The following is a 23,559-nucleotide window of genomic DNA, read 5'->3' as shown; positions in this document are numbered from 1 at the left end:
AATGTAGGCCTACATTCCACAGGTCAAATGGACCACAACACCATTGAGCCCTGTGGACGTGTCGATTAGTGTCAATGAATCCATTCGAACATGTGTTCAAAAGAATAGGGCCAACAACTGCCCTCTATCGATCACAACCATAGACTTAGATAGACATGACATCATTGTATCGGTCCTTATTATGGCGTCCGTGAGCGCTCCATTTTGAAGTAGTCCATTTTCTTCTTCTACTACTTTTATGACCTGGCAAACAAACTGGAAGGGGGCATACTGCCATCTGTAGTGTGTTGTTTGAACATGTATGAAGCCAAGGTTGGTGATTTACTGCCAATGTTAGCTCATGACTATAATTCATTGGCTTATTCCTCCTGATGACCAGGATAGAATCACGTTGACTACTTCAAAATGGTGAAAGTCCTCATTGGCGCTGTACATGCTAAAACAAGCTCTTATTCCACAACTGATGATGGATCAGGCCCTATAGGGGCGGCTTATTTTAAATGCTTAGGCCTACCCTATAATAATGGACTTAAAAAGATTTGGCAAATCATTCCGCACGTTGTTAGATATCATGAAATATATTGAGGCAAAAAGTACAGGCAGTAGCCTAGAATTAACAAAATATAATCTAGATTTGAGAGACCTCTATTTAACTCTGTGGTCACAACCCAGACAAGGGCATGGCTCTCCGAGCCTTCGTAGCGTTAAGATCCTCTTTAGAATAATCTTATGATGTATAGTAGCCGAGCTTTTCCCAAAACCATCGTTACTCAAATTGCACAAAATAACACTCGTTATTTATTGACGGCCTCAGACCACTCGTAGAACATCTAAGGGAGTCGTTAGATCCTTTTTTTGCGGTCACTTTATACGCAGAAAATCTCCGTTTAACACTTAATCAAGAGCTTCGTCGGTCTGTCTGGGACTGCGGATAAGTTCAGAACGCAGTCGACTACAAATAGGCTAGCCTATGTTGCTTGTGTCTTTGCATTTGTTACAAACAAACGAATAATAAAACGATGCGTGCTTCAAATGAAAACCGAGATGACTGCAAAATATAGGCTACGTTATAGGCTTCGTGGGCCTATATTAAATCACATTGAAATCAATTTAATGTTCATTCAATTGAATTATATTTGGCTAATTCTATGCTATTGTCTGTACTTCTTGCCTCAATATATTTCACGATATCGAACAACATGTGCGGAATGATGCGCCAAATCTTGATTTAGTGCATTATTATAGGGTAGGCCTAAGCATTTAGAGTAAGTCGCTTCAATATTTGCAGCCAAAGCTGGTAATATCTATAGGAGCTGATCCATCGTCAGTATTGTAGATTAATTATAGTGCTATGGTAATATTTGAAAGTTGATCAGAGAGCAGCCCCACTGAGCACAGTCGTCAATTCAACGTCTATTCCACCTTGGTTCCACGTAATTTCATTGAAATGACGTGGAAACAACGTTTATTCAACCAGTATGCCCCGTGGGGCGTTGCTTCTCTTTCGACACAAATGGTCTGACGACTAACTACTCTACGTGCTTGTTTGGGAAAAAGTCAATAACAATGCATCTGGTATGATCGTAGTACTTACGTTACATCACAACATCATGTTTATCTTGACCGGATGAAGCATTTTGGGGGATAATATAATCCCAACATTTTTTAACCTTTATTTAATTAGGCAAGTCATTTATGAACAAATTCTTATTTACAATGACGGCCTACCCCGGACGACGCTGGGCCAATTATGCGCCCCGCAATGGGACTCCCAATCACGGCCGGATGTAAATGCAGCCTGGATTCGAACCAGGTACTGCAGTGACGCCTCTTGCACTGATGCAGTGTCTTAGACCACTACTCGGGAGCCCAATAATTCAAAGCAAAATGCCATATTGTATTGCATAATTTAGAAACATTGAATACACGTGGATGTCCCTTATTTTTTCCATTTTGTTTACATGCGATCATATGATGATAATGATGCCAATCATACTTATCAGCCTTTCTACCGACACAAACACTCGATGCTTCACAAGTTCAACAACGTTTTGATGTGAAAGAGTGGAAGGCATATTATCGATGGTTTGAAAGTGTTAATGTGACCGGATCTAATGGAATTTCATTATTCTTGATATCGATAGGTAGGCCTAGGCTACTAACTGTAATGACATGGTAAAGCAAATATATGCGTTCAACAGCAAAGAGCGTTTATTTAAGGCGAAGGAGCATAGCTTTCCTCCTTCGCCTGTACGGTGATGCTGTATATCCTAATACCTTTATGGTTAGATGACTCCTTAGTGCCAATCTACCATTAACACCTGATTGATACATTTGCATGGACTTGGCTGCAGGCTACCTCAAAGACTCCCTACGAAAGAAGACATATCAATATGAGAACTGCAGAGCTTGGTCTAACATGCCTTCTTCCATAGGGGCTTTCTTTTGGGAACTTGTGGAAATTGCATATCCTAGCCTACGTGGCACATTTGTAGGCCTATGAACATTTACTGTTATTGCAGAGTGTCATTCTTTTTGAATTGTTATAAATTGTTTACATAGCCTTGGTTTGTTTACTGAGCATCTTTGCATATACCAGTAACATGTTATATTTGAATAAAACTAAATATTCCAAAGGAAAGTGTGCAGGAGCCCACAATGCCATTTCAATGTTTTGCATAAAATGCACCGGCCTGTGATCTATCTCGACCCTTACAGAAGCAACGCCTAATTATATATATATATATATATATATATATATATGACTAAATTGACTTCATTCGTTCACTTGCAGATGCAATTAATACTGCGACATGTTAATTACACCTTCCTCTTTATTTAGTTTGCTTGAAATTTCCCATTAGGCTCGCGCGGTACACGGTTCTGCTTGGTGCTTATCCGCTACACGCAGCTCAAGTTGCACAACGTCAATCCTCTGGTGCCATCTAGCGAGTCCTTGGCTGAATAATTGCATAAAAGAGGGGGCAGTTTAGTGTAGCCTAGGCCGACACATGGAACACATTCTTTCTTAGAACTTCTTAAATTGATAGGGACATGGGTTTACATCTTGCCTACTGCTCATTTCATTCTTAAGACATGCTTTCATAATTTCCAATCATTGGTCAATTGACAAACTCAACAATATAAGGCACCTTCTCATCAGGCTAACATAGCTGGTCTTTCGTGGTGGGATCCTGTTCAGTAGGCCACTTAACATTCATTATGTAGCCTAGGCCGATTTATAATGTATTATAGGCCTCATAATAATAATCAAATTAAGCAATCTTAGTGCTCTATTTAATCATACCTGCTTTAGCTGACATCGGCATAGAGGTTGTTTTGGCGGTGTGGGACAGGTGTGGCTTCATGAAAATGATCAAGAGCAACTGCTCACCAAATTGACAGCTCCAAAACAGTTGTGTCTCAGACACCTCCAAAACATCAGCTATGTGTGTGTTGGCTATTGCTGGTTAGTGCTTGATCTGATTGAATGTAGGCCGTAAATTAAACACACTTTAAATTGTATGTGATTACTTACTACTGCCACCAAAAATAGAAAAGCAAATGAAAAGTAACACTGATCAGATGTATTTTCATATTTAGCAATAGGATATTATATACATACATACATACATACATACATACATACATACATACATACATACATACATACATACATACATACATACATGCATACATACAGTGGGGCAAAAAATTATTTAGTCAGCCACCAATTGTGCAAGTTCTCCCACTTAAAAATATGAGAGAGGCCTGTAATTTTCATCATAGGTACACTTCAACTATGACAGACAAAATGAGAAAAAAAAATCCATTTTTTTATAAATGTATTTGCAAATTATGGTGGAAAATAAGTATTCACGCTTTTTCAGGTCTGCCCACAGTTTCTATAGGACTGAGGTCAGGTCTTTGTGATGGTCACTCCAATACCTTCTTGTTGTCCTTTAGCCAATTTGTCTCAACTTTGGAAGTATGTTTGGGGTCATTGTCCATTTGGAAGCATCATTTGCAACCAAGCTTTAACTTCCTGACCGATGTCTTGAGATGTTGCTTCAATATATCCACCTAGTTCTCCTCCCTCATGATTCCATCTATTTTGTGAAGTGCACCAGTCCCTCCTGCAGCAAAGCACCCCCACAACATGATGCTGCCACCCCTGTGCGTCACTGTTGGGATGGTGTTTTCGGCTTGCAAGCCTCCCTCTACCAAAGTACGTACATCTCTAGGAGACAGAACGCATCTCCTTCCTGAGCGGTATGATGGCTGCGTGGTCCCATGGTGTTTGTACAGATGACAGTGGTACCTTCAGGCGTTTGGAAATTGCTCCCAATGATGAAGCAGACTTGGAGGTCTACAATGTATTTTTTTTCAGAGGTCTTGGCTGATTTCTTTTGATTTTCCCATGATGTCAAGGACAGAGGCACTGAGTTTGAAGGTAGTCCTTGAAATACATCAACAGGTATATCTCCAATTGACTCAAATTATGTCAGTAAGCCTTTTAGAAGCTTCTAAAGCCATGACATCATTTTCTGGAATTTTCCAAGCTGTTTAAAGGCACAGTCAACTTAGTGTATGTAAACTTCTGACCCACTGGAATTGTGATACAGTGAATCATAAGTGAAATAATCTGTCTGTAAATAATTGTTGGACAAATTACTCGTGTCATGCACAATGTAGATGTCCTAACCGACTTGCCAAAACTATAGGTTGTTAACAAGAAATTTGTGGTGTGGTTGAAAAACGAGTTTCAATGACTCCAACCTAAGTGTATGTAAACTTCTGACTTCAACTGTATGTGAGAATGCTGTTCATCGTAGTGCCCACAAAGCCCACAAACACCGTAGTGCCCACAAAGCTCATCACTAAGCTAAGGACCCTGGGACTAAACACCTCCTTCTACAACTGGATCCTGGACTTCCTGACTAGCTGCCCTCAGGTAGTAAGGATAGGCAACAACACATGTCACGCTAATCCCTCAGGGGTGAGTGCTTAGTCCCCTCCTGTAATCCCTGTCCACCCACGACCGCATGGCCAAGCAGGACTCCAACACCATCATTAAGTTTGCTGACGACACAACAGTGATAGGTTGGCCTGATCACCAACAACGATGAGGCAGCCTATAGGGAGGAGGTCAGAGACCTGGCAGTGTGGTGCCAGGGCATCAACCTCTCCCTCAACGTGAGCAAGACAAAGGAGCTGTTCGTGGACTACAGGAAAAGGAGGGCCAAACAGGCCCCATTAACATCGACAGGGCTGTAGTGGAGCGGGTCGAGTTTCAAGTTCCAAACACACCAAGACAGTATTTAAGTCACATCAACACCTTTTCCCCTTCAGGAGACTGAAAAGATTTGGTATTAGGTCCCCTGACCCGCAAAAACCCGCCTGGTATGGCAACTGCTCAGCATCTGACAGTAAGGCTCTACAGGGGGTAGTGCCTACGGCCCAGTACATCACTGGGGCCCAGCTTCCTGCCATCCAGGACCTATATACTAGGTGGTGTCAGAGGAAGGCCCCACAAATTGTCAAAGACTCCAGTCACCCAAGTCATAGAATGTCCTCTTTGCACCTCACGGCAAGCGGTACCTGAGTGTCAAGTCTAGGTCCAAAAGGCTCCTTAACAGCTTCAACCCCCAAGCCATCAGACTGCTGAACAATTAATCAATGACCCCCCCCCAACACCCCTTTGTTTTTACGCTGCTGCTACTCTGTTTATTATCTACGGATAGTCACTTTACAAATTACCTCGACTAACCTGTACCCCCACACATTGACTCGGTACCGGTACCCCCTGTATATAGCCTCATTATTGTCATGTAGTTTTCTTGTGTTACTTTTTGATTAAATTTTTTACTTTAGTTTATTTAGTAAATATTTTCTTAACTATTTCTTAAACTGCATTGGTGGTTAAGGGCTTGTGAGTAAGTATTTCACAGTAAGGTCTACACCTGTTGTATTCTGCGCCTGTGACAAATACAATTTCATTTGACATATAAGGAAATCAGTCAAATTACATAAATTAATTTGGCCCTAATCTATGTCATAGGCCCACCGAGTGGGGAGCCAAGTCCAGCCAATCAAAATTAGTCTTTCCCCTACAAAAGAGCTTTATTACAGATACTCTTCAGTGTCATTAGCTGTCCGGGTTGCTGGTCTCAGATGATCCCGCAGGTGAAGAACCCAGATGTGGAGGTCCTGGGCTGGCGTGGTTACATGTGGTCTGTGTTTGTGAGGCCGGTTGGACGTACTGCCAAATTCTCTAAAACAATGTTGGAGGCAGCTTATGGTAGAGAAATGAACATTCGACTCTCTGGGATCAGCTCTGGTGGACATTCTTGCAGTCACTGCATGCCAATTGCATGCTCCCTCAAAACCTGAGACATCTGAGACATTGTGTTGTGTGACAAAACTGCACATTTTATAGTGGCCTCTATTTAACACTTTTTTGGTTGCTACATGATTCCATGTGTTATTTCATAGTTTTGATGTCTTCACTATTATTCTACAATATAGAAAATAGTGAAAATAAAGAAAAACCCTTGAATGAGTAGGTGTGTCCAAACATTTGATTGGTACTGTATATATTTTTGCCAACCACAGGAGCCCGCTCTCAATGTTCAAAATACACCAGAGAGTAATTTAGCCACAGAGGAGCAATATGTTCTAAAACATAACTGTGGATTCAATTTTATCAAAAGCACATATAGGTAACTGCCAAAATAAAGGAAACACCAACATAGTGTCTTAAAGAGTGTTTGGCCACCACGAGCTGCCGGAACAGCAATGATCCTTGACATAAATACTGCAAGTGGACCTAAACCATGCTAGGAAAATTCACCCCACACCATGACATATTATTTATATCCTTAATTTAGTCAAGTGTTTCATTTATTTTGACAGTTACCAGTTGCCTACATTTGGGAAGGCTGCATGCACTCCAATATATACAGCTTGTTGAATTGTGACAAAAGATAGGCAGTGCCTTCAGAAAGTATTCACACCCCTCAACTTTTTCCACATTTTGTTGTGTTACAGCCTAAATTTAAAATTGAGTAAACTGTGATTTTGTGTCACTGGCCTACACACTATAGAGTACCACAGTATGAGTGATAATATCCATAAAACCTAGCAGTCAGACAGGGAAAAGGTTCCTATAATTTTTCCACCATTCATTTTTCCCATGGGGGATTTTAGAAACGCACATAAGGGCTTTGCTTCGTGTAGGCTTACCCTGGCGTGATGTTTCGATAACCTTGTAAATCTCTCTTGGACAAGGTGACTTTTAACAATAGCTGCCCTCAGCGCAGCATTGGAAAACCTCCTGGTCTTTGTGGTTGAATCTGTGTTAGTCCAGATGTGTTAGATAGGTGAAATAATTGTTACATTTTATGATACAAAGGGGAGGGACAGGGTTGCCTGTCAGTCAACCAGTGTGGTCAATTTAATAAAATGCTGCCATCCTGTCACGCCTACACCCTCTCCAGCGCTCGGTCTACTAACCACCGGTCCTGGCTTCATCATTACGCAAACCTGAACCTCATCATCACCTTGATTACTTTCCCTTTATTTAGCCCTCAGTAGTCAGGCAGTGTAAGAACCAACACTGGAGATGAGAAGCAGGTATGGGGAATCAACATTTAATTTGGAACGGACAGGTCACGGTCTCCTGGTCTGTTTATCTGCCTTTCTTATCATTAAACTCACCTTCTGCACCTGCTTCCTGACTCCAAACGTATACGTTACAGAATACTGCCACACCATCTGGAAGCAGCAGAAGAAAAGGACATCTCCCAGACGGTCGACGAACAGGGACACCTACCCTGCCAACACCATGATCAGCTGGTGCAACTGGGTGCGGCTATTGATGAGGTCCTCTTCGTCCTCCACCACCTCGACACCACCCGAGAGGATTCACCTCCAACTAGTGGAGGGCCTCCTACCACGAGTCATCCCAGCATACCCAGCAATCTGTCCAAGTCAGCGATGCTAGTATGATGGGACTCTATCCAAATACAGTGGCTTCCTACTCCAGTGCTCCCTCTATTTCACCCATCAGATGGGAGCCCCTACCACTGAGGTCCAAGATTGTCGCGGTCATTTCCCTTGCTGACTGGGTGGGCGTTGGAGTGGGCTACAGCCGTCTGGGAGACAGGAGCGGAAGAGCTGGATTCCCACGAAGTTCATAGCTCTGTTCAGGGCGTTCTTCGACCATCCATTGGAGGGCAGAGAGGAAGGTGAGCGACTAATTGTACTCCGGCAGGGTGCCCAGACTGCTGCGGAATATGCTCTCACCTTCCATGGCAGCCTCCAGCGGATGGAATGAGCTGGTGCTCCGCACCATATTCCAAAGTGGACTCAGCAAGGAGGTCCAGATGGAGTTGGCATGTCAGGATGACAACCTTTCGTTGGATGTGCTCATCGCGATGGCCATCTGTCTGGACATCCCCTCGCCCTCCTCCTTTGGCCGTCCTGAGGCATAGCCTGAACCCATGGAGGTAGGGGCCACACACCTCTCCGCGGCAGAGCGGCGTCGCAGGAGACAGCTGGGGCTATGTTCCTATTGCGGCCAGAATGGGCACCAGCTTCAGCGGTGTCCGGTACCTCCCAACCCACGGTCCACAGGGAGAGATGGGCGGTCCCGTGATCATCCGTCTCCTGGGGTAGGTGTGAGTATTTCATCATCATTGCTTTCCACCAAATCCTTCCTGGTTTCCATTTTACTGGCTGGCTGTTTCTCATGTGTTGTCGCTATAGCTCCAGGAGGCCCTCGCCTCCTCCCTGAACACCACCTCGCACCCGCTCTCCTCTCCTTTTCCTGTCCTGTCTTGGATAATTGACCGTTGGGATCCGGCACAATCATGCACATCACAGCACCACTCACCCTCACCGTGGGACCCCAGCACCAAGAAAGCCTTCCCTACCTCATCATCAACACACCAGTACACAAAGTCATCCTGGGCCTCCCGTGGCCCCAATGTCATGATCCCACCATCTCCTGGTCGAGGATGTCGGAAGACCTGCTTTCCCTTACCCTGTGGTTCAACGTCAGTTGAGAGTCCTGTGGTAGCCCTCCAGCCCGACCTCCCAGAGGCTTACCAGGATCTCCAGGGGTTTTTCTCCAAGACCCGAGCCCCCTGTCTCCCTCTTCATCACCCCTGGGACAGTACCATCGACCTGCTTGCAGACTCTGCGCTTCCACGCAGCCGCGTCTACCAATTGTCGGTGGTTTGAAACCAAGGCCATAGAGGAGCTCTGCGGGGCCAGTTTTCTTTACTAAACTGATCAATCTGATCCGCATGCAGGAGGGGAATGAATAGAAAACGGCCTTCAGTATGATATCTGGGCACTACAAGAACTTGGTGATGCCTTGTGGATTAGCCAATGCGCCGTCTGTGTTCCAGTCATTCGTGAATTAAGTGTTCCGGGACATGCTCGGGCGCTAGGTGGTCATGTATATCGACAACATCGTCGTCTACTCGGCCACCTTGGAGCATAGCATCATCCACGTCTGGATAGTCCTGGGATGCCTCATGGAGAACCGCCTGCCTGTAAGTCAAAGCGGAGAAGTGCCAGTTCCATCAGATCTCCGTCTCCTTCCTGGGATACCAGATCAGCCCATAGGGAGTGGTCATGGAGGAGAGGAAAGTCGAGGCAGTCAGGTCATGGCCAGTCCCAACCACCATAAGGGACGACAAAGCTTTTTGGGGTTTGCCAACTTCTACTGCCACTTCATTAAAAACTTCAGCTCCATCACCTCTCGAGGGTGGTCCCCGTAAGTTGGTGTGGAGTCCTGCAGCTGATGAGGCCTTCCGCCTACTAAAGGGGCGTTTCACCTCCGCCCCATTGCTGAACCACCGAGATCTTATACTGCCCTTTGTGGTGGAGGTGGATTCCTCAGAAGTGGGCATGGGGGCCATCCTGTCCCAACGCCAAGGTAACCCACAGAAATTGTATCCATGTACATACCACTCTAAGAAACTGTTTTCTGCAGAGAGGAACTTTGACTTCGGCGATCGGGAGCTCCAGGCAGTGAAGTTGGCATCAGAGGAGTGGAAACACTAGCTGGAGGTGACCAAAGACCCATTTCTTATCCTCACCGACCATCGGAACCTGGAGTACATACGGACAGCTAGGCGGCTTAACCCATGCCAAGCAAGGTGGGCCCTTTTCTTCACTAGATTCAACTTCACCCTGTCATATCTGCTATGTTCAAAGGCCATCAAAGCCGATTCTCTGTCCCGTCTCTACGATTCGGGAGAGGATCCTGTCCTGAGTGCGCCCATCATTCCGCCCTCCCGAGACGTTGCCCCCGTGCTTTGGGACACAGACGTGGACATCCACCAGGCTCTGGAGAGGGAACCTGTGCCTACTACCAGTCCTCCAGAGCGCACCTGCGTCCCCACAGAGGTAAGGGATCACCCGTTGACCTGGAAGCCCACATCCCTTGCCACTAGACACCCAGTTATCACCTGCACCATTCAATCCATCTCTGCGAAATACTGGTGGCCCACATTTGCGCAGGACATCGCCCGTTATGTCAACTCCTGCTCCGTGTGTGCCCAAATCAAATCTCCCCAGCACACTCCAGCAGGGAAACTCCTTCCCCTTCCCGTGCCTCAGCGGCCTTGGTCCCATGTGTCCATAGATTTCGATACTTCCTCCATCTGAAGGTTTCACCAAATCCTGCCATTTTATTCCTCTCTCTGGTCTCCCTACCGCTCTCCAGATCATTAATGCACTGTTCCAGCAGGTCTTCCGGGTACTATGACCTTCTGGAGGACATCGTCTCCGACCGTGGCCCCCAATTCACGTTGTGGGTATGGAGAGCCTTCGTGAAGAAGTTTGGGGCCACGGCCAGCCTCACATACAGGTATCAAATCAAATTTTATTGGTCACATACACATGGTTAGCAGATGTTAATGCGAGTGTAGCGAAATGCTTGTTCTTCTAGTTCCAACAGTGCAGTAATATCTAATAAGTAATCTAACAGTTCCACAACAAATAGCTTATACACACAAATGTAAAGGGATGGAATAGGAATATGTACATATAAATATATGGATGAGCGATGGCTGAGCGGCATAGGCAAGATGCAATAGATGGTATAAAATACACTATATACATATGAGATGAGTAATGTAAGATATGTAAACATTATTAAAGTGGCATTACTTAAAGTGACTAGTGATCCATTTATTAAAGAGGCCAATGATTTGAGTCTGTATGAAGGCAGCAGCCTCTGTGTTAGTGAATGCTGTTTAACAGTTTGATGGCTTGAGAAAGAAGCTGTTTTTTAGTCTCAGTCCCAGCTTTGATTCATCTGTACTGACCCCGCCTTCTGGATGGCAGTGGGGTGAACAGGCAGTGGCTCAGGTGGTTGACAAGCCAAATTTCTTCAGCCTCCTGAGGTTAAAGAGGTGCTGTTGCGGGGGTGGACCATTTCAGTTTGTCCGTGATGTGTATGCCGAGGAACTTAACATTTCACCTTCTCCACTGTCACATCAATGTGCTCCCTCTGCTGTTTCCTGAAGTCCATGATCATCTCCTTTGTTTTGTTGACGTTGAGTGAGAGGTTGTTTTCCTGACACCACACTCCGAGTGACCTAACCTCCTCCCTGTAGGCTGTCTCGTCGTTGTTGATAATCAAGCCCAATACTGTTGTGTCGTCCACAAACTTGATGATTTGAGTTGGAGGCGTGCATGACCATGCAGTCATGGGTGAACAGGGAGTACAGGAGGGGGCTGAGCATGCACCCTTGTGGGGCCCCAGTGTTGAGGATCAGCGAAGTGGAGATGTGTTTCCTACCTTCACCACCTGGGGGGCGGCCGGTCAGAAAGTCCAGCACCCAATTGGACAGGGTGGTGTTGAGACCCAGGGCCTCAAGCTTAATGATGAGCTTGGAGGGTACTATGGTGTTGAAGGCTGAGCTGTAGTCAATGAACAGCATTCTTACATAGGTATTCCTATTGTCCAGATGGGATAGGGAAGTGTGCAGTGTGATAGCAATTGCATCGTCTGTGGCCCTGTTGGGGAGGTATGCAAACTGAAGTGGGTCTAGGGTGGCAGGTAAGGTGTAAGTGATATGATCTGGCCTCAGTCCCACGGGCAGGTGGAGAGGACCAACCAGGAGCTGGGGAGGTTCCTTCCCTGGGCAGAGTATACCCAGAACTCATGTCGTCGCCCCTTTCCAGTGCATCCTGGGATATTGGCCCTGGTTCCATGGACTCTGAGCCAGACCAAAGCCCCTGGGTGGACAAGTAGTTCTGACAAACAGATGAGGTTTGGAACCCTGCCCAAGTGAGGTTCCAATGTGCCGTCTGCCACCAGAAGGCGCAAGCGGACCGCCATCGCAGCATTTTGTATTTATTATGAATCCACATTAGCTGCTGCCAAAGCAGCGGCTACTCTTCCTGTGGTCCAGGAAAATTAAGGCAGTTTATACAATTTTTCAACATTACAATACATTCAGAGATTTCACATAACACTGTGGGCCCCCAGGCCCCTACCACATATCTACAGTACTAAATCCATGTGTGTGTGTGTGTCAATGTTTGTGCTACTTCACAGTCCCCGCTGTTCCATAAGGTGTTTTTATCTGTTTTTTAAATCAAATTTAGTTGCTTGCGTCAGTTACTTGATGTGAAATAGAGTTCCATGTAGTCATGGCTCTATGTTATACTGTGTGCCTCCCATAGTCTGTTCTGGACTTGGGGACTGTGAAGAGACCTCTTGTGGCATGTCTTGTGGGTATGCATGGGTGTCATTGACATGTTGAATGCACCGAGCTGTCTGTCTGAACTACTGGCACACAGCTCGGTGCATTCAACATGTCAATGCTTCTCATAAATACAAGCAGTGATGAAGTCATTCTCTCCTCCACTTTGAGCCAGGAGCGATTGACATTATTAGTTCTGTGTACATCCAAGGGCCAGCCGTGCTGCCTTGTTCTGAGCCAATTGCAACTTTCCGGAGTCCTTTTTTCTGGTACCTGACCACACGACTGAACAGTAGTCAAGGTGCGACAAAACTAGGGCCTGTAGGACCTCCCTTGTTAATAGTATTAAGAAGACAGAGCATTGCTTTATTATGGACAGACTTCTCGCCATCTTAGCTACTACCTCGTCAATATGTTTTGACCATGACAGTTTACAATCTAGTGTTACTCCAAGCAGTTTAGTCATCTCAACTTGCTCAATTTCCACATGATTTATTACAAGATTTAGTTGAGGTTTAGGGTTTAGTGAGTGTTTTGTTCCAAATACAATGCTTTTAGTTTTAGTAATATTTAGGGCTAACTTATTCCTTGCCACCCACTCTGAAACTAACTGCAGCTCTTTGTTGAGTGTTGCAGTTATTTCAGTCGCTGTAGCAACTGACATGTAGAGTGTTGAGTCATCCACATACATAGAAACTGGGGCTTTACTCAAGTCAGTGTCATGTCATTAGTAAAAAAAAAATTAAAAGCAGGGGGCCTAAACAGCTACCCTGGGGAATTCCTGATTCTGACTGGATTATATTTGATAGGCTTCCATTGAAGAACACCCTCTGTGTTATGTTAGACAAGTAACTCTTTATCCACAATATAGAAGGGGGTGTAAAGCTATAACACAAGTTTTTCCAGCAGCAGCCTATGATCAATAATGTCAAAAGCTACACTGACGTCTAACAAGACAGCCCCCACAATCATTTTATCATCAATTTCTCTCAGCCAATTATCAATCATTTGTGTAAGTGCTGTGCTTGTTGAATGTCCTTCCTTATAAGCATGCTGAAATTCTGTTGTCAATTTGTATCTGGTCAAACACGATTTTTCCCAGAAGTTTACTAAGGGTTGTAACAGGCTGATTGGTCGGCTATTTGGGCCAGCAAAGGGGACTTTACTATTCTTGGATAACGGAATGACTTTAGCTTCCCTCCAGGCTTGAGGGCACACGCTCTCTAGTAGGCTTAAATTGAAGATGTGGCAAAAAGGAGCGGCAATATCGTCTCCTATTATCCTCAGATTGTCAGACCCCGGTGGCTTGTCAATGTCAATAGACAATTTTTTCACCTCTCCCACACTGACTTTACGGAATTCAAAAGTACAAATCTTGTCTTTCATAATTTGGTCAGATATACTTGTATGTGTAGTGTTGCTGGCATGTCATCCCTGAGTTTGCTTATCTTGCCAATGAAAAAGTCATTAAAGTAGTTGGCAATATCAGTTGGTTTTGTGATGAATGAGCCATCTGATTCAATGAATGATGGAGCCAAGTTGGCTTTTTTCCCCAGAGTTTAATTTAAGGTGCCCCAACGCTTTTTACTATCATTCTTTTTATAATGCATCTTCGTTTCATAGTGTAGTTTATATTTTATTTAGTTTAGCCACATGATTTCTTAATTTGCAGTACGTTTGCCAATCAGTTGGGCAATCAGACTTAATTGCCATACCTTTTGCCTCATCCCTCTCAACCATACAATTTTTCAATTCCTCATCAATCCAAGGGGATTTAAGTTTTAAAGTCATTTTCTTAATGGGTGCGTGCTTATTAGCAACTGGAATAAGTAGTTTCATAAATGCGTCAAGTGCAGCATCTGGTTGCTCCTCATTACACACCACAGAGCAGAAAATATACTTTACATCATCAACGTATGAATCACTAAAAAACATATTGTATGACCTCTTATACACTATATTAGGCCCAGCCTTTGGAACTTTGGTATTCCTAGATATGGCGATTATATTGTGATCATTAGATCCTATGCATTTGGATAGTGCTTTAAAGCAAATATCTGCAGCGTTAGTAAAAATGTGATCAATACTTGTTGATGATTTAATTATTGTGCTGTTTGTAACTACCATGGTAGGTTGACTGACAACCTGATCCATGTTGCAGGCATTGGTTACAGTTTGAATTTTTTTGGGCAGCTTGATAGCCAGTCAATATTGTCAATGTCAATGTCAATCTCCCAGAAAATACACTTCTCTGTTGATATCACATACATTATCAAGCATTTCACACATATTGGTGAGGCTCCTGTGTTCCATCCTTGTGATCACATCTGTCTCTTCACCCCCGGTTTGTGGGGCCCTTCAAGGTCCTCCAGAGGGTCAATGAGGTAACATATCCACTATCCGATCTCACCCTCTTTATGTTTCCCTACTCAGACTGGTGGTTCCTGGTCCCCTGGCTGGTGTCGTCCCCTGTGACACCCCTCCACCTCCCATGGACATCGATGGGACCAGGACGGTCCGGACGGGACCCAACAGCACTCCTCTGGGCCGCACCCCTCCCAGTCGACCAGGTACAGGAGCCGACCCCCACAATGTCGGGAGTCCAGGAGAGACCTTAATAATCTATTCCGTCAGGTCTCTTCTGGACTCCCGACATCGTGGGGGTTGGCTCCAGTACCTGGTGGACTGGGAGGGGTACAGCCCAGAGGAGTGCTGTTGGGTCCCGGGAGCCAACATCCTGGACCCCAACATCATCCGAGATTTCCATCTCTGCCGACTGAACTGGCCCGCTCCTTACTCTCGGGGCTGTCCCCCTGGCCTGCGCCGTCCTGCGGCTGGAGCCACGCGTCAGAGAGCACACCTGCTCCCCATCGTTACACACCTGTCCACCTTTTCTGTAATTTGAATTGGCCATAAATTAATTAGTATGTGGCATATTAAGCCTAATAATGACTTAAAATGTTCAATGTAGTGTGGGGAAATACAATCAAATGGATCATGTATGTTTTTTAAGACGTTTTGGAAAATATGACCAAAAATATGACAAATGTCCAAATCACAGATTTATAAAAATATTTTTGATTCTTTGATTGAGGATAAAATTTCAGCATGCTCTTAATGATTTCAAAAGAGTGTGTGATATCTGTGGATTAGAATATATAACATGTACCAAAACAGTGCTTGCTTAATAATTAATGTAGGCTTAGTAGCTCGTCCCGTACATTAAGTTATACAAAGGGTGGGTTGAATGCTGATTGCTTAAAACTGCATTCCAGCAAGTTACCACCGGCTAAATCTATGATGTTAAATGGCTATTTACTCTGTTCCATCTGACTGTGTAATCCACTGTCTCATCAGCCCAGCCAGGCAAATTATAAATTTTATCTTCACTATAAAAAGCATCTAAACATTATCTCACATTTCCTTTAGACTAACATTTCTCCCGAGTGGTGCAGCGGTCTAAGGCACTGCTTGAGGCGTCACTACAGACCCGGGTTCGATCCCAGGCTGTGTCACGGGCGGCACACGGGTTAGGGGAGGGTTTGGCCGGGGGGGCTATACTTAGCTCATTGCGCTCTAGCGACTCCTTGTGGTGGCCGGGCGCCTGCAGGCTGATGATGTTTACTCCGCCACATTGGTGCGGCTTTCTTTCAGGTAAAGCGGGCGGGTGTTAAGGAGCTTGGTTTCGTAGGACGCATGACTCGACCTTCACCTCTCCTGAACCCTCTCCTGATTACAGCGATGAGACAAGATCACAATTGGATATCACAAAAGGGGTAAAAAAAATACTAACATTTAGAGATTTGTATAAACCTTGCTGTCCGTCTCTCCGACATTTGCAACATTGTTTCAATATTAAAATTCGATATCTAGCTGTCCCATAATAATGAACGTGTCCGGAGTTGAGATGAGACAGACCGAGGCAGCTTTTCTAAGCCAGTCAATCATGAATCAACATCGTTTTTATGCATATATTCAAAGAACTATCAATAGAAAACAGGTAAAACAGCTAGTTTGCTGTCTTTCCAAATTCAGTTTGAAGTGATTGTGTTAGCTGTATTGGGTCGCGTCCCTGGCAACCAAACAAATGACCAACTGGCTTGGGTAGCAACCCTATATTTTTGTCACGACTATATCTTGTGGAAATTAATCAAAATAAAGTTTTTAATGAACATTTTTAAATCATTATTTGAATATGTTGGTAACCAAGTGTATAAAAGTGATAATGCCCTCAATCCGGTGTTTGGAGAATATATTGGCACGGTTTGCCAGCCCGCGAATTCTTCTCGGGTCTAACAACACCCATGCCAATATATCCTCCAAACACCGGTTTCGACGCCATTATCACTTTACGTAGAGTTCTATTGGAAATGGCTTCATGTCCATGGTTCCAAAATGTAGATTAAAGTACGTAAAAAGTGTCATTTTGGTAGATTTTTGGGCACTTCTTCACCACTTTTGTACCAAATATTTAAAGGATACATATACGGTATATTGCATACTTGGGCCATTTTATTGTGTTCTTCAGACCCCCTCTGTAACGATTCTCCTCTTCTTTTGACGAGGAGTAAGAGAGGTTGGACCAATGTGCAGCGTGGTAAGTGTCCATTTTAGTTTATTAAACTGAACACTCAAAAAATACAAAATAACAACGTGAATGAACAAACGAAAATCGAAACAGTCCCGTGTGGTACAGACACAGGAAACAATCACCCACCACTCAAAAGTGAAACCAGGCTACCTAAGTATGGTTCTCAATAAGGGACAACGATAGACAGCTGCCTCTGATTGAGATCCATAGAAGGCCAAGCACAGAAATCCCAAATCATAGAAAAAGGAACATAGACTGCCCACCCAACTCACGCCCTGACCATACTAAACCACAGACATAACAAAAGAACTAAGGTCAGAACGTGACACCCTCAAATATTTTAGGGCATCATTGGGCTGTATGTAGGCTTAACAATGATTTATTGAGATATGGCCATGTGAATCATGTTCATTACGGCACTTTGGAACTGGTTGGTGATCAGTTTGGAAACCTGAGTATAATCAAGGGTTTAGTGCTGCTGGAGCGCACCAGAGCAATGAATTACTGTCTCACATCACTTACTGAATGATTAATTAGTACTCTACATAACAGCCTGAATATAATAGCAGACTATAACGTTACATTAGGACCAAAAACACAGCCAGGTCAGCACTAGCACCTCTAGTTATCAGTCAGATAGCTGTTGGGACAGCTTTATGTAAGCCCTAACAGTTTGTGGGCACCGTTTGAGTGCAATTAATGTATTGTTTGGTGTTGTGGCTTTGCTGGCATGCATCCCACTTTTTTTGTGTTGGACCCCACAAAGTTTTACATGCTAAAATCACCACTGAATATGAGTGACCAATATTTAGGCCTATTTCTAGGCAATGTAGTAAACTATGGCCTAGTCATAGGCCTAGTTTGGAATAACATTTCCTTGGAAAGATAACTGCTCCGTTATTCCCCGCCCATGAATAGGCTATAGCCAACTATTTAATTGAGAACACACGCACACCTGATCTCGCAGGTACGGCTACTGAACTGGAAACAGCAAGACTGATGACAGCAACACTTGTTAGGTTTTGCATAGGCCTATAAGATATAGTCTACCTTATAGGAGGACGATTTGCAGGCAGAGACAAATAAATGGGTAATCAATATTTATAGAAAATGAAAAAGGCACAAGGTTTCTCACCATAGTAGCCTAAACAATGTGAGCATTGTGCCTTTTCCTTTTCAAAGTATACAATTTTTTGATTGCACTTCGACTCACGTTGGTTGAGCACCCTCCACTTTTTTCCATTATGAATGTGTATTTACAGACACTGTAGTAAACTACAGTCTAATCATATTCAAGTAAATTTCCTATTCAAATGATCTGCCCCTTGATTCTCCACCCATGTAGGCAGCCTACTCTATTTCAATGAGACCACACACACTAGGCGCTCTTGAACTCTCACGCCCAACTAGGAGAGCAGTGGTAGGCTACTTAAGTTGAAGCAGTGAATTCTGAGTGTGTGAATAATGCAACTAAAAATGTGCTTTTATTACAATATGTAGGCTAATGCATACAAAGCAGAAAGAGGACCATTCCAAATAATCTGTGGGACAACAAAAATATGTTGATCCCAAAGTCGCCTGACAGACAGCCCGCTCCCGCCCGCAGCATGAAAAATACAGACCGTGCCACAATGATCTCTGTTGGGACCCGTAGGTCCCGCAGGTATTCCGTTGGGAAGCAGCCCTCTAGTGCAGTCAGTACACAACACTATACTCATCATGTCTTAGCAGGATCAGAGGGCGATCGTGTTCCCAGCAGGGTCAGACTGCAAGGGGAGAAGTCTACGGAGTTCAGGTGAATTATGCAGTAAGCCTATATTAACAATAACAGTGAATGACACAACGTTCCATCTTGAATTGACGGGTAGACCTACAGTAACTACAGGACAGCAGTTTAAGTGTAAAGCTACAGTCTGGGAACTGGGTATCACGGTAATTTTAATTATTGAACCATTGATTATATTGTAGGATAACATTATGTATAAATAAATGTACACCAAGGTAATTCTTTGTCATACCTCATTTTTAGGAGGATTAGATGGTGACAGGGGTTTCAGCAGTGTCAGGCAGCCAGGGAAGACCAGTTTGTGACAGAGGTGAGGTGATTTTTCCACAGATGCAACACTTTATTCTCTCTGTGCAGTAAACACTGGACAAGCCAGATGTTATTTTAAGGCAGTCTGACAAACCTCCAAAGTTGATTTCCAAAATGTATCAAGGGTTGAAAGAGAATGGCTACAGATGTGTTTGAATACCCAGTCATGTTCATACCATCTCAGACATAAATTACTGCAGTTGAAGGCCATCCATAGAACATTCTATATGCCATTGAAACTGAATATCATGCACTCAGAAATATAATTCCTCTGCTGGAGGTGTCAAACACAAAAGGGGACATATTTGCATATATTACGGTCTTGTGAAAGCGGGATGAATTATGGCAAAGAGTATTTTCTTTTATCTCAGCATGTCTACAGATTCTCCCTTCTCCCTGTTTTTGTTTGCTTGGAAATGTTGATACTGGGGACTTATCTGAATAAACTGTGTAACCAAGCATTTATACAGTGGGGCAAAAAAGTATTTAGTCAGCCACCAATTGTGCAAGTTCTCCCACTTAAAAAGATGAGAGAGGCCTGTAATTTTCATCATAGGTACACTTCAACTATGACAGACAAAATGAGGGAAAAAAAATCCTGAAAATCACATTGTAGGATTTTTAATTTATTCATTTGCAAATTATGGAGGAAAATAAGTATATGGTCAATAACAAAAGTTTCTCAATACTTTGTTATATACCCTTTGTTGGCAATGACAGAGGTCAAATGTTTTCTGTAAGTCTTCACAAGGTTTTCACACACTGTTGCTGGTATTTTGGCCCATTCCTCCATGCAGATCTCTTCTAGAGCAGTGATATTTTGGGGCTGTTGCTGGGCAACACAGACTTTCAACTCCCTCCAAAGATTTTCTATGGGGTTGAGATCTGGAGACTGGCTAGGCCACTCCAGGACCTTGAAAGAACACAATTGGTGGCTGACTAAATACCTTTTTGCCCACTGTATAAACTCAGCAAAGAAACATCCTCTCACTGTCAACTTTTTTCAGCAAACTTAACATGTGTAAATATTTGTATGAACATAACAAGATTCAACAACTGATACATAAACTGAACAAGTCCCACAGACATGTGACAAACAGAAATGTGATAATGTGTCCCTGAACAAAGGGGGGTCAAAATCAAAAGTAACAGTCAATGCAGCTGGTGGCCACACCAGATACTAAGTACTACAGTGCATCTCCTCCTCATGGACTGCACCAAATTTGCCAGTTCTTGCAGGGAGATGTTACCCCACTCTTCCACCAAGGCACCTGCAAGTTCCCGGGGAATGGCCTTAGCCCTCACCCTCCGATCCAACAGGTCCCAGACGTGCTCAATGGGATTGAGATCCGGGCTCTTCGCTGGCCATGGCAGAACACTGACATTCCTGTCTTGCAGGAAATCACGCACAGGACGAGCAGTATGGCTGGTGGCATTGTCATGCTGGAGGGTCATGTCAGGATGAGCCTGCAGGAAGGGTACCACATGAGGGAGGAGGATGTCTTCCCTGTAATGCACAGCGTTGAGATTGCCTGCAATGACAACAAGCTTAGTCCAATGATGCTGTGACACACCGCCCCAGACCATGACGGACCCTCCACCTTCAAATTGATCCCGCTCCACAGTACATGTCTCTGTGTTACTCTCATTCCTTTGGCGATAAGCGTGAAATCGACCATCATCCCTGGTTAGACAAAACTGCGACTCATCAGTTTTTGCCAGTCCTGTCTGGTCCAGCGATGGTGGGTTTGTGCCCATAGGCGACGTTGTTGCCAGTGATGTCTGGTGAGGACCTGCCTTACAACAGGCCTACAAGCCCTCTGGCCAGCCTCTCTCAGCCTATTGCGGACAGTCTGTGCACTGATGGAGAGATTGTGCATTCCTGGTGTAACTCGCACAGTTGTTGTTGCCATACTGTACCAGTCCCGCAACTCGAATGTTTTGATGTACCGATCTGGACGATCAGCTGTCCATCCTGTCTCCCTGTAGCGCTGTCTTAGGGGTCTCACAGTACGGACATTGCAATTTATTGCCCTGGCCACATCTGCAGTCATCATGCCTCCTTGCAGCTTGCCTAAGGCACGTTCATGCAGATGAGCAGGGACCCTGGGCATCTTTCTTTTGGTGTTTTTCAGAGTCAGTAGAAATGCTTCATTTTTTCATAACTGTGACCTTAATTGCCTACTGTCTGTAAGCTGTTAGTGTCTTAACAACCGTTCCACAGGTACATGTTCATTCATTGTTTATGGGTCATTGAACAAGCATGGGGAAAAAGTGTTTAAACCCTTTACAATGAAGATATGTGAAGTTATTTGGATTTTTATGAATTATCTTTGAAAGACAGGGTCCTGAAAAAGGGACGTTTCCTTTTTTGCTGAGTTTATATATTTTGGGTTGCAGGTAGCCTAGTGGTTAGAGCATTGGGCCAGTAACCAAAAGGTTGCTAGATCGAATTCCCGTGCTGACAAGGTAAAAATCTGTCGTTCTACTCCTGAACAAGGCAGTTAACCCACTGTTCCTAAGCAGTCATTGTAAATAAGAATTTGTTCTTAACAGACTTGCCTAGTTAAATAAAAAAAAAAAAACACACACACACACACACACACACACATATATATATATATATATAATTTAAAAGTGTCTAATAGAATGTGGCAAAAACAAATGTAGTCATTAATAAATGCATTTCAATATCTTCCTAAATATTTTCTACAATGATGGGGGAGTGCCAAGATGGAGGAACGGTGGCTTCAACACAGCACCCTCTATTAGTCAGTTAGTGTATACAGTGCCTTTGGAAAGAATTTTGACCCCTTGACCATTTTCCACATTTTGTTAAGTTACAGCCTTATTCTAAAATTGATTCAATTGTTTTCCCCTCATCAATCTACACACAATACGCCATTAATGACAAAGCAAAAACAGCTTTTTAGACATTTTGCATAATAATATCACATTTACATAAGTATTCAGACCCTTTACTCAGTACTTTTTGAAGAAGCTTTGGCAGCGATTACAGCATTGGGTCTTCTTGGGTATGACGCTACAAGCTTGACACACCTGTATTCTGGGAGTCTCTCCCATTCTTCTCTGCAGATCCTCTCAGGCTCTGTCAGGTTGGATGCGAAGTGTCGCTACACAGCTATTTTCAGGTCTCTCCAGAGATGTTCTATCGGGTTCAAATCCAGGCTCTGACTGGGTCACTCAAGGACATTCAGAGACTTGTCCCGAAGCCATTCATGCATTGTCTTGGCTGTGTGCTTAGGGTATCTGTCCTGTTGGAAGGTGCACCAGTCTGAGGTCCTGAGCAGGTTTTCATCAAGGATACATTGCTCCGTTAATCTTTTTCTTGATTAGTCTCCCAGTCCCTGCAGCTGAAAAACATCCCCACAGCATGATGCTGCGACTAACATGCTTCACCATAGGGATGGTGCCAGATTTCATCCTGACATGATGCTTGGCATTCAGGCCAAAGAGTTCAATCTTGGTTTCATCAGACCAGAGAATCTAGTTTCTCATTGTCAGAGTCTTTAGGTGCCTTTAGGCAAACTCCAAGTGGGCTGTCATGTGCCTTTTACTGAGGAGTGGCTTCCATCTGGCCGCTCTACCATAAAGGCCTGATTGGTGGAGTGCTGCAGAGATGGTTGTCCTTCTGAAAAGTTCTCCCATCTCCACAGAGGAACTCTGGAGTTCTGTCAGAGTGACCATCGGCTTCTAGGTCAAGGCCCCTCCCTGACCAAGGCCCTCCGATTGCTCAGTTATGCCAGGCAGCCAGCTCTAGGAAGAGTCTTGGTGGTTCCAAACTTTCTCCATTGAAGAATGATGGAGGCCACTGTGTTCTTGGGGACCTTCAATGCTGCAGAAATGTTTTGGTACCCTTCTCCAGATCTGTGCCTTGACACAGTCCTGTCTTTGTGCTCTACGGACAATTCCTTCGACCCCATGGCTTGGTTTTTGTTCTGACATGCACTGTCAACTGTGGGACCATATATAGACAGGTGTGTGCCTTTCTAAATAATGTCAAATCAATTGAATTGACCACAGGTGGACTCCAATCAAGTTGTAGAATCATCTCAAGGATGATCAATGAAAACAGGATGCAACTGAGCTCAATTTCTAATCTCATAGCAAAGGGTCTGAAT

This window comes from Oncorhynchus tshawytscha, linkage group LG03, assembly GCF_018296145.1.
Source record: "Oncorhynchus tshawytscha isolate Ot180627B linkage group LG03, Otsh_v2.0, whole genome shotgun sequence".
In the NCBI taxonomy this organism is placed as follows: Eukaryota; Metazoa; Chordata; class Actinopteri; order Salmoniformes; family Salmonidae; genus Oncorhynchus; species Oncorhynchus tshawytscha.
Note: the sequence above shows the minus strand (reverse complement) of the source record.